Raw genomic sequence first — 13,051 nt, 5'->3', positions numbered from 1 at the left:
CTGCAGGGTTGCAATTGGTCAAGCAAGGTGGGTCGCAGATCTTCAAAGGCGTGGCACCAATAACCAAAGTCTCCCCCTTATCTGAATCCTCTTGTAAAAGCATGGTAGCATTTCCCACTTGTATCCAATTTTCTTCAGCCATTTTATTTTCTGAATTATCCTCACCCATATTTCCATCATCGCCGGTAGTGTTCGCGACATTCACAGACACAATGTTATCATGCACAACCACGTGGTTCTCACCCACAATAAGATTATCGGCAGGCTCGTGTGCTGAGCAGTTAGCATTATCAACATGCAGTTCATTTTCCACATTCGAGTCATAGTTAACATCCGACGTCTCGATTTCAGCAATATCATTACCATGTTTACCACTATCAACATCATCATTAGAGGGATTAGTAGGGTACCTGCTTGATTCACCTATCTCAAATGCTTTGGTTGTCTCAGTCCCAACCTGTTCCTTTGTTACTGCTTTGCCCCGTCCGACCTTTTCAGCAACCTTCTTTCCTTTCATGTTCTCAGCGGCAGCCCGATTGCTCGGCTTCCGGGGGGGTGGTTTGGGAGCATCGCCTACCGTATAGCAGTCTGAGTCTCGGTGCCCAACATGTTTGCACAACGAGCAGTAGTGTGGAATATCCTCGTACTCAATACGCTGCACAATAGTGGCCCCACAAATCTGGATTTGAAAGTCTTCAAGGCGCGGTTTGAGAAGATCCAGTTCAATGCATGCCCTTGCCTTGGAGAGCTTAGACTGATTGAGTGTCGCATCGTCAATCTGCAGAGGAGTTCCAATCATGCTCACCACCGTGAATAGAACTTCCTTGCGGAACAGATGTGCTGGTAGCTCCGGAAAACTAACCCACACCGGTACAATTAATGACTCCTTTGACGGTGCGAAAGTAGGAGTCCACTTGAAAACGCGCATTGGGTACCCCTGGATATACCAAATACGCCGCAGCCACAAGCGAGTATAATCTGATTCACAGGATAGGGAAATTAAGACATGCCTGTTGTTCAGCATACTAACCGTGAATCTGTTTTTGATGCCAGTTCCCGCCATCAGTTTGTGCAGCATGCTGTACGAAGGTGCTCCATGCGAAAATTTTCCAACGAGCGCGAATCTGAATGGAGCTGCTAAGATCTCGGTCTCGGCATCTATGAATAGCAATTTTGGACCTTGGTCGTCCGTCAAAATTGTACCGATAGCGGGTTGTGGCGAGTCCGCAAGGAAGTATTTGTTAGGTGCTGTTTTTGCGATTTCCGAGGCCCTCGATGGCGCAACAACTTCAGCGAATGATTTTTTCGGAAGGTTCGGCGGCGGGGTCGAGGAAGCCGGCTGCTGATGTTGTGTTGACTGAGTTGACCGATTTGACTCGGTCAAAGGATGGAGGGTTGACCGAGTCAACTCGGTCAACAGTTCATGTCGACAGCTGCCGTCGGCCGGAGGTGGAAGTCTCCGGTGGCCGATTCTGACCGGATAGGGGGCTGCGCCTTCTCGAGGCGAGGCCAATGGTGGTGCTCCGCCAGCGAAACGGCGACGGACGGCGGCGTAACGGCGGCGAGAAGGTTGACGTTGTTGGAAGGAGGAGGAGCGTTCGATCTCTTCACTTCGGTGATGAAATTGGACGAGACGTGTCTCAATCGACTCGCAAAGAGGAGGGGAGTCGAATGCTGGTGGTCCGCGACCGTGGGTCGCCTTGACGGGGGCGAATCGACGGCGGAAGTGAGCGGCGGCGGAGGTACAAGCCCATCGTCGTGCGTGCATGAAACCTCAAATTGTTTGAGGGGAATTGTAGTACTCATCGAGGCGATCACAATGGTATATGGCACGGCCGGCAACTCGCCGCGAAACGGCCGGATTTTTAGAGAGAAGCCGGCGGCGAAAATGGGGCGATTTGGGCGCGATTTCTGCAGTTCCGTCGGGCGCGTACGGCGGCGTCCGGTGGCCGTTCAGAGCGAGACCACCATGGTTGTGACGGATTATCAGAGGCGCATCCAATGGTGGTGCGCGTGTGACGTCACTTGCCGGTGGAATTTTCCGGCGATCGGCCGGCGGCGGCGCGGCGGCGACACCGCGGAGGAGGAGGAGGTGGGCTGTCTGTTGGTGGTGGTGGTGAGGCTGAAAAGTTGTTCGTTTGGAGGTGGTGGGTGGTGGAAGCGTTAGTGTGTGAAAATCTCACACACTTGTAGATGATCCAAAATGAAAACCACCATCCAAAACCAAAATGAGAAACACATTACCGGTTTAGGGTTTAGGGTTTAGGGTTTAGGGTTTAGGGGTTAGGGGTTAGGGGTTAGGGGTTTAGGGTTTAGGGTTTAGGGGTTAGGGGTTAGGGTTGGGTTTAGGGTTTAGGGGTTAGGGGTTAGGGGTTAGGGGTTAGGGGTTTAGGGTTTAGGGTTTAGGGGTTAGGGGTTAGGGTTGGGTTTAGGGTTTAGGGTTTAGGGTTTAGGGTTTTTTTTTTTTTTTTTGGTCAAAACACCCGAAGGTGGGGGATGCTTATCGGGCTCCCCATCCCATCTTCATTAAAAAGTAAATACCAGATGTCTTACAAAACACTTGAGAAACCAGAGGAGTACTACTCCAAAACATTGTGAAACAGAAAAAAGTTAAAAGTTTCTACGTGGTTGTAGTGATCCAATGCGTGCAACGATGTCTGTATTTTCGTGGCGGTGTTGGAGAAGCAAAGTACTGTTCTCTTTCCTCGATCTCAGCCGGATTACTGTTCAGCGAGCAAACTGGATCCTGGATCTTCACCGGCCGTGGGCTACCCAGGTTATCATCATCGTCTTCCCCGTCTGATTCATCAGTTTCATCCCATTCCTCTAGTGGTGGAGTAATCATTCCAAAAAGTTTCAGATTTTTGAACACTTTAGAGGCCTACGGAAGGGTAACCCTTTTCTTCCTCATTTGGATTTCCACCCCCCCAATCGGAGGATACACAGCACCAACAACCAGATTATCGAAAGGGAAATCAGTCTCAACAATATGTTCCACAGTTTCCTCACCCATTTTATCGACCTCACAAGTAATATCAACATGCTCATCATTCATCACGATTTTATCATCATGCTCATCATGCTCACCATGTTTACCACTATCAACATTGTCATTAGAGAGGTTAGTAGAATACCTGCTTTTGGAGCATTCACCCCTTTCAAATGTCTTGGCTTTTTCAGTCACCACTTGTTCCTCCGTTCCCATTGTCTCCTTCCCTTTTGACTTCTTGGCTCGTGGAGGGGGGCGGGGGGCATTGCCCATTGTGTAGCACTCCAAGTCGTCGTGACCGACGTGTTTACAAAGGTTGCAATATTTTGGAAGTTGCTCATATTCCACTTTCTGATGAATTGTGACTCCATTGATTTGTAGGTTGAAACCCTCCACAAGTGGCTTGGTAAGATCAATCTCAATGCCAATTCTAGCGTGAGAGAGCTTGGATTGATTCAACGTGCAGTCATCGATTTGAAGTGGTGTTCCTATCATGTTTGCTACCGCAAATAGAGCATCCTTATGAAACAAATGAGCTGGGAGTTCAGGAAAACGTACCCAAACCGGAATAATAGAGGATTCCTGAGCCGGTGTGAATGACGGTGTCCATTTGAAAATGCGCATCGGAAATCCTTGAATGTGCCAAATTCTTCTCAGCCAAAGATAGGAAAAGTCGGAATCATTGGAAAGACAAATAAGTACATGCTTGGCATTAAGCATACTGACGGTAAAGGCGCCTCTGACTCCCAGACCGGCAATAAGGCGATGCAGGTGTCGGAAATGAGGTTTTCCATGAGAGAATTTACCAACCAGTGCCAATCGGAAGGGAGCTGCAAGAGCTTCGGTCTCCGTATCCGAAAAAATCAGTGTAGGGCCTTTCTCATCAGTCAAGACCGCACCGATGGAGGGCGGTGGCAAATCGGCAAGGAAAAATTTCTGCGAAGCTATTTGCGGTGCTTTAGAGGGTGCAACAACTTCAGCGAACGTTCTTTTTGGAGGATTTAGCGTCGAAAACAGCTGCTGACTCAGTTCCGGGGGTTTGACCGGTTGAGTTGACCAAGTCAACTCGGTCAAACCCGGTTGACCGCAGTCAACGGCCGGAGTTGGAGATTCCGGTGACTGGTCGGAGTCGTGATCTGAACGGATGGTTGGCATCGTCACCACAGCGCGAGTCGAGTGGTGGTGGTCCGCCTGCGAACGGCGGTCGGACGGCGGCGGAACGGCGACTCGATTGGCGGCGACGGCGCGATTTGAAGAAGAAGGAGATCTCCGCGTACAGGCGATGAAATTGGACGAGATTGGTCCCAAACGATTCGCCATGAAGAGAGGAAGCCGACGGTACTGGTCCGCGATCATGGGTCGGCTCACCGGCGGCGAATCGACGGAAAAACGTGGCGGTGGTCGTCGACTTAGCCCATCGTCTACGGTGGACAAAACTTCAAATTGATTGAGGGGAAAGATAGAACTCGTCAAGGCGAGTCGAACGGTATGTGGCACGACCGTCAACTCGCCGGCAAACGGCCGGATTTTTAGAGAGAAGTGACCGGCGAAACTGAGGCGAAAATCATGCGATTTCAGCAACTTCGGCTGGCGCGTACGGCAGCGTCCGGCGGCCGTTCAGTGCAGGACTTGCATGGCTGTGACGGACTCCACGAGGCGCATCCAGTGGAGGTGCGCGTGTGATCCTACGCGCCGGTCGAATTTTCCGGCGACCGGCCAGCGGCGGCGCGGCGGCGACGCCGCAGTGGAGGAGGAGCTCGGCTGTCTTTTGGTGGTGGTGGTGAGGCTAAAAGAGTGATGGTTTGGTGGTGGTTGGTGGTGGAGGGTGTAGTGTGTTAAATCTCACACACTTCTAGTGAGAAGTTGAGAGGATTTGGCAAGTCAAGAATGGTTTTTTTGGGTTTAGGGTTTAGGGTTTAGGGTTTAGGGTTTTGGGGTTTTGGGGCTTTGGGGTTTTGGGGTTTAGGGTTTAGGGTTTAGGGTTTAGGGTTTTGGGGTTTTGGGGTTTTGGGGTTTTGGGGTTTAGGGTTTAGGGTTTAGGGTTTAGGGTTTAGGGTTTAGGTTTTAGGGTTTAGGGTTTAGGGCTTAGGGCTTAGGGCTTAGGGCTTAGGGCTTAGGGCTTAGGGCTTAGGGCTTTGGGCTTTAGGGTTTAGGGTTTAGGGTTTAGGGTTTAGGGTTTTTTTTTTTTTTTTTAATCAGAACACCCGGAGGTGGGGGATGCTTATCGGGGTTCCCATCCCATCTTCATTAAAAATAAAGCACAGTCAGAATTACAACATAAATGCAACAAAAGATAAATGGAGGAGTACTACTCCTTTACATTGTGATACGGTATCAAGTTTTTTGTTTTTTCCATTTTTTCTTGACTCTATCTGTCGCAATTCTTGGTCCGCACGAGCCACTCCTCTGTTTCATAACTCGGGTTTTCTCTTCCGTGTACCTGACTAGGTACTCCGGTATCTCGTCAACGCGAAATTGATTCCTAGGCAGTCTGGCTGGAGAGGCCAGTTCCTGTAGCAGCTGCTCTGCCGAATCTGTATCGACAGGGTTGCGATTGGTTGAGCAAATTGGGTCGCAGATCTTTAATGGTTTGGCACTACTGACCAAACTCTCGCCCTCATCTTGATTCTGTTGGAGAAGCATGGTAGCATTTCCCACTTGTATCCAATTTTCTTCAGCCATTCTATTTTCCGAATTCTCATCACCCATTTTTCCCTCCTCACATGCGGTGTTAGCAATAACAACAGAAACAATATTTTCATCCACGCTAGCCATAGAATCAGTTTTGTGTTCAGTTTGGTACCTGGGGTCCTTTGCAGGCTGGTCCATCATCTTTGAGCTCTCACCAGTTTCCTTTGCCACTGCTTTGCCTCGCCCGACCTTTTCAGCAACCTTCTTTCCAGCACAATTGCTCGGCTTCCGGGGGGGTGGTTTGGGAGCATCGCCTTCCGTATAGCAGTCTGAGTCTCGATGCCCAACATGTTTGCACAAAGAGCAGTAGTGCGGGATATCCTCGTACTCAATACGTTGTACAATAGTTGCCCCACAAATCTGGATTTGAAAGTTTTCAAGGCGCGGTTTGAGAAGATCCAGTTCAATGCATGCCCTTGCCTTGGAGAGCTTGGACTGATTGAGTGTCGCATCGTCAATTTGCAGAGGAGTTCCAATCATGCTCGCCACCGTAAATAGAACCTCCTTGTGGAATAGATGTGCTGGTAGCTCCGGAAAATTAACCCACACCGGTACAATTGATGACTCCTTAGACGGTGTGAAAGTAAGAGTCCACTTGAAAACGCGCATTGGGTACCCCTGGATATACCAAATACGCCGCAGCCACAATCGAGTATAATCTGATTCACAGGATAGGGAAATTAAGACATGCCTGTTATTCAACATACTAACCGTGAATCTGTTTTTAATGCCAGTTCCCGCCATCAGTTTGTGCAGCATGCTGTACGAAGGTGCTCCATGCGAAAATTTTCCAACGAGCGCAAATTTGAATGGAGCTGCTAAGACCTCGGTCTCGGCATCTGTGAACAGCAATTTTGGACCTTGGTCGTCCGTCAAAATTGTACCGATAGCGGGTTGTGGCGAGTCCGCAAGGAAGTATTTGTGAGGTGCCATTTTTGCAATTTCCGAGGCCCTCGATGGCGCAACAACTTCAGCGAACGTTTTTTTCTGAAGGTTCGGCGTCGGAATCGAGGAAGGCGGTTGCTGAAGCTGTTCGGTTGACTGAGTTGACCGAGTCAACTCAGTCAACATCTCAGGTTGACTGTCACCGTCGGCCGGAGGTGGAGTTGCAGGCGTGGCTCCGGTGGCTGAAACAGAGCGGATGGGTGGATGCGCCATGACGAGGCGAGGCGAGCGGTGGTGGCCCGCCGGCGAACGGAGGCGTGACGGCGGCGCTACGGCGGTCCAAAGGGCGGCGATGGCGGAAACGGGAGAATTGCAAGATCTTCTCGTACCGGTGATGAAATTTGACGAGATAGGTCTCAAAAGATTCGCAGTGAGGAGAGGAACCGGAAGGTGGCGGTCCGCGACCGTGGGTCAGCTCACCGACGGCGAATCGACGGAAAAACGAGGCGGCGGTTTTGGACTTAGCCCATCGTCTACAATGGATGAAACCTGAAATTGCTTGAGGGGAAAGATTCTAGGCATCAAGGCGAGTCGATCGGTGTATGGAACGGCCGGCAACTCGCCGGAAATCGGCCGAATTTCTAGAGAGAAGGAGACGGCGAAATTGGGGCGATTTGGGCGCGATTCAGGCGACTTTGGAGGGCGCGTACGGCAGCGTCCGGCGGCCGTTCAGCGCGAAATTCGCATGGCTGTGACGGTCTTCGAAAGACGCATCCGGTGGTGGTGCGCGTGTGAAGCTACGCGCCGAAAGAAATTTCCGGCGACCGGCCGGCGGCGGCGCGGCGGCGACGCCGCGGTGGAGCAGGAGGTGGGCTGTCTGTTGGTGGTGGTGGTGAGACTAAAAGAGTGGTGGTTTGGTGGTGGTTGGTGGTGGAAGGTTTAGTGTGTTAAATCTCACACACTTTTAGTGAGAAGTTGAGGGAATTTGCCAAGTGAAGAATGGTTAGGGTTTAGGGTTTAGGGTTTAGGGTTTAGGGTTTAGGGTTTAGGGTTTAGGGTTTAGGGTTTTTTTTTTTTTTTAAATTTGGGGAATTGTCGGGTTCCCCTCCCATTTTCATAAATCGACAAAAGATGATATTGTTTTGTACATATGACAAAATCTACACAATTGCCCATAAAAGCCATACAAAAAAGGCCCAATGATGTTCTTGGCAGCCCACAAAAAATTCCATTTTGGTTGCCCTTTTAAGTTCGGCCCAATGATTTTAGCCCATGTAGTGAAGTCCAAAAATGCAGTGGTTGCAGTCCATTGATGAAGTCCAGAAGAAGCCCAGAATTGGTGGTCCAAGTCTTGGGGCTTGATGAAGGTCAGTCCAAAGTATGATGGCCCAGTGTGTTAAGAAGTCTGAGCCCAGCTGCATCGCCCCATTATGATGCGGGCCTCCAACACAGCAATAAAAGGAGCCCAATTCTGTTTCTTCATTGAAGTCCATATCAGTGTGGGCCAATGTAAGGTCCAGAAATTGTTGGTCTCAAAAAATTGATGGCTTTCAACCCATTTCAAAAATACAAAAAAACCCCAATCTAAGATTATCAAAGAAAATAAGGCCCAAAAAAACCAAAACAAGAAATCCAAGATAAATGCAAGATCAAGCGGCAGTGTGAAAATGGCAAGGAAAATCAACAAAGATCCTCATTCATCACAAATCACACGTTTCATGAATCACTCTTTTGATCTTTTTGTTTATTTTTTTTTTTTCTTTTCCCTTTATCATATATCCCTCTTTTCTGTTCTTTTCCTGTTTTCTTATACCGTCTCTTTTTGCTCTCTTTTCTTTTCCTTTTTCTGCTGCTGCTTAATCCTTCACTTTTTTCTCTCTGTTCTTTTCTTTTACTCTCGTTCTTTTATCAGCTTCTTGCCATTTTCCTACTCGTTGAATACATAAACCATCCAAAGCAAGGATAAGGCACCAATCATAGTCAAAAATTCCTAGATCAAAAACCAAAAATTCCAAACCAAGAAAGCTTCCCAAACAAACAAACAATCCAAGTTTCACCAAATAAACCACAGGAATAGAGAGATCACGGGCTGAGATTGAAATTTTGAAAAATGGTTGAAAGACTTCAATTAATCGAAACCAACACAATGTCGTAGTAATCAATGACCTCAAAATTATGGGCTGTTAAGACATTAAAAAGGGCGTGTAGGAAGAAGAAGTATTGGTCGTAGTTGTCAAACTGTACCAAAAAATGATTAGTGGAAAGTCTGTGCAAGTGAGGCAATTCTCTGTGTTGTGATAGAAGAGAGTGAGACAAACCGTGTGGGAGCAAAAGGAAAAGATAAGGAGGAGGTGTCTGTGTAATTGCTACGAGCATCGACGTTATGTAAGAAGAGAGAGTGAAAGTGTAGCGAACGTGTTTGTTATGTTGGAAGAGAGTGGGGAAGTGTAAGCTGAACAAAGTGGCGAGTGCAGAGAGCAAGGAAGACCATTTAAAGCATTCCCCGGTTTGTAGGATGACAGGTTACGAGAGCGCAATCCTATCAGTTATTTCAAAATGTAGGGAGGCCAAGGGAGCACTTTAACATACGAAAGGAGTGTACATTAAAGGCAATCAAGGCCCGAGGATGGTTGAGGAAATATCTTATCGTATTCCATACCTGACCAAGATTCACGAATACCTTCGCTGCAGCAGGACGAGTTCTGTAGCTGGAGCTTTAGGAGAATCAACAGCAGCAAAATGCTGGAGTGAACAGCAGTGGCTTTAGCGGAAAAACAGCTTCGGTAGTGGATTTGTGTTTGTGATCAGCTTGAGGGCCTGCAAATTGCAGCGAGCTGGAGCATTAAATAACTTAGGAAATCTAATCAATGAAAGTGAGTTCGAGAAGGACTCCCTGATTGAATAACCACGAGGGATGATCATCAAAATTGGTTTCCATTGCAGTTGTAGCAAGCGTTGAGCAGAGTTCTTTCCTTTTCTGTCCACTTCATATCATGAATTCCTTGAGTTGGGGATGAGGAACAGCCCAGCAAAAGCAGCAGTTTGGGAGGTAAAAGCAGCATCTTGGGCCACTCATATGGCTGTGGGTTTCCAATGACTGGTAGCCTATTAATCTGACAAGAAAATTGGTTCTTCATCATACGGCTGTGGGTTCCTTATCATTGCAAACCAGGATCTGCAAAATCTGCAAAAAGAGGAGACTTTAAGTGGTGGGGAAAATCTGTTAAGAGGGACAATTGGAAGAAAAATGCAGTTGCAGTAGCACAAAATGCTGCAACAGCAGCAGGATGGGTGCAGGAAAAGCAGCAGCGGCAGAAGCGACAGCATGTTTGGACTTGCAGCAGCAGTAGAATCGATTTTCAGCGAAGTAGCAGAGTTGCATCAGCAGCAAAGAAGAAGACTTGCAGCAGCAGCAGCGAACGCGACATAAAAACTGCTGCTGAAGAAAACTGCAGCAGCAACAGTGATGGAGAGGACAGCAGCGCAGTCTGATTGAGAAAGTGCCTTGGCAGCAGCAAAAAAGGGTCGCTGCAGCTGTGAACTTGCGTCTGCTGCAGCAAAGCAAAAACAGAGGTAATTGAGAATCTGACAAAATGAAAGGATAGGTTTAGAAAACTCCCTGAACTGAGATGAATCCTCATCACTGTAGAGCCGTTTGGAGGTGGTTGCTGCTGCAGCGCCTCAAGGTGTTCCAACAAAAGCAGCTCCTGCAGCAGCAACTTTGAGCCAAAAATTGTCCCTCTGTTTGATGTTTTTTGATAGAGAAAGCTCCATTGCAGCAGCAGCAGGAACATGTTTGCAGCAGCAGAAGTAGCAGCTGCAGGAAAGCACTTGCCGCAGCGGCAGCAAATAAGCAAAGGCTTGTGGCAGCAGCAGCACAGAAACAGCAATCTGCAGCAACGAGAAAACAGCAGCAGAGCAGCGAACAACAGCAGCAAATGGACAGCATGATATCCATGAACATTAGAGCCATATGAGGGTGCTTGCAATCACTGATAGCCAATGAATCCAAGATGTTATGCAGCCTGCAGCGGGAGCAGAAACAGCATCAGTACAGAAAAATAGCAGCTGCAGAAAAACAGCAGCAAGAAAGCTCTGTTTTTGCTGCAGCAGTGCAGAAACAGCAACATCCAGTAGATTCGCTGCATCAGTGCAGAACTTGCAGCAGCAGGAGGTGGCTAAGAACAACAGCAGCAGCAACAGAGTTGCAGCAGCAGCAGCAAAGAAAAAGGAGTTCTTGCTGCTGCCACAACAACAGCTGCAGCAGAACCTGCAGCAGAGCAGCAAACAGCAGCAGCAAACGACAGACCACAGCAGCAGCCACTTGCAGCAACAGCAACCAACAGAAGCAGGGACTCCTTCATGCATCGTCTGCTGCTGCAAAAGGAACTGTGACAGATAACTGTAATTCTGAATTCACAATAAACAGTGGGACTCCCTGAAAATTCTGTCCTGTTGTTCATGCTACACCAAAGAGACGGCATCAGCAACAGTAATAACAGCAGCAGCTGCAGTCATTGATACGGCAGCTCTTTCTCATTTTGCTCGAATATATGGGATTCCCAAGCCGTCGCATTTAATGATACCAGTAATGTGTCCATGAAGTTCATCCCCCCGGTAAACTTTGGCTGAATTGGTTGTACAAGCAAGGTTGGCCAAGTGGTCTGCCGCCATATTTCCTTCCCGATAGATATGAGTAATTCGAAACTCCACTCGCTTCAGGAACAGGTTGATATGAGATAGCATGTGCTGTAGTGTCCAGTGACCTTTAGAGGGTTCCTTAATCAGACGAATGATATTGACGGCATCCACCTCAATCCAAATGCGATTAAAATTTTCAGTTTGACAGATTTGGAGAGCTTTGAAAAGACCGTAAACCTCTGCATACATATTAGTAGCTTCTCCAATGAATTCATAGAAGGCGAAGATTGCCGCTCCTCTCTCGTCCCGAGCAATTCCTCCCGCACCAGCTGGCCCCTGGTTACCTTTGCTTGCTCCATCAGTATTAATCTTGATCCATCCTCTATCCGGTTTATTCCACTTGACTCTCATCAATGTTGACCTCCTTTTAACGTACGTGGGGAATCCCATGGTGGATGCAATATTGGCGTCTCCTTTCCAGTTAAGCAAGGTGGTCAGCTTTGTTCGGCTGATCGTGTTAATGAATTGATGAACCTTCCAGATGATACGATCAGAATTGAATTTCAGTCCCCGATGCTTAGCATCATTTCTTTCAAGCCAACAGAACCACAAGATGAGCATCGGAAGGATAGTTCTGATGTGGTTCTTACCAATTGAAGAGAACCTCCAGAAACTGAGGAACAAGGTGATGCTGTTTGTCGACGGGAGCGTGGTATTGAATTTCCTAGCAAAGAAATCCCACACTTTCGAGATTTCAGGGCCCTCAAGGAACACGTGACTAAGACTTTCAATATTATTGCAGCAAGTGCATTTGGAGGCAAGCTGGATGCCTTTGGACTGAATCCTCTGATCCACCGGGATTTTATCCCCCAGGATTCTCCAGAGAAATATGGACATGGTTGGGGTGATGAAGGGGCACCAGATATCCTTAAACAGTTGTTGGGTTGTTCGTGCCTGCCTAATGGAGTTCCAAGTTGATTTGATGGTGAAAGTGCCGTCTCCACTAAGTTTCCAATGGGGGATGTCAACTCGATCATCATCAAAAGGCACTTGGCTGATTTCGTGGGCCAATTGGTGTGGGAGGAGCTCCAGAAGTTTATCCATGTCCCAAGCTTTGTCTTTCCAAAAGTGATTGACCGAGGATGAGGAGTGGTTCTGTTCGCCTAGAAGGAGCCAAAGTGCTTTCTCCCCCATCCAATTGTCAAACCAGAATGAGATTTCCCCTTTTCCAATGCTCCAGTAGACGTGAGGTTCTGCTTTTTCCCGAGAATGGCAGAGACGTTTCCAATTGGCAGAGGCAATGTAGGAAGGTTTAGCCACAGTCGGGTGGGTCCCTTTGCAATACTTGTCGAGAAGAAAATGTGACCACAGTGACTGTTGGATCCTGAATCTCCACCATAGTTTATGTTGGAAGGCGTCAACCACGTCATCAAGTTTCCGGACACCAAAGCCACCCTCCTCCGTAGGGTAACAGACTGAGTCCCAAGAGGACCAAATCATTCTCTTCTGATTACCAAAACTGCCCCAAAAGAATTTATTGAAGATTCTTTCGATGCGCTCAGTGATGTATTTTGGAGGCTTGAGAGTTTGCAGCAGGTATGTCGGCATGGCGTTCAACAAGCTTTTAATAAGCTGGAGTCTCCCCCCATGGGACAATAGTGCTTTTTCCCATCCCGAAATTCTGTTTTTGATTTTTTGGACGAGATCATCAAAGAGTACACCTTTCTTATTCCCTTTAAAGAGGGGGGCGCCTAAGTAGGTGATTGGAAGGTGTTTGAGGCGAAACCCCGTGACTTGTTGGATACATTGGATTCGGAGATTAGAAGTCTTCTTATCCACTGTGAA

Source organism: Sesamum indicum, linkage group LG6 (genome assembly GCF_026168435.1).
Source record: "Sesamum indicum cultivar Baizhima isolate 11 linkage group LG6, ASM2616843v1, whole genome shotgun sequence".
In the NCBI taxonomy this organism is placed as follows: domain Eukaryota; kingdom Viridiplantae; phylum Streptophyta; class Magnoliopsida; order Lamiales; family Pedaliaceae; genus Sesamum; species Sesamum indicum.
The sequence above is the reverse complement of the archived record's forward strand: the minus strand, read 5'-3'. Positions refer to the sequence as shown.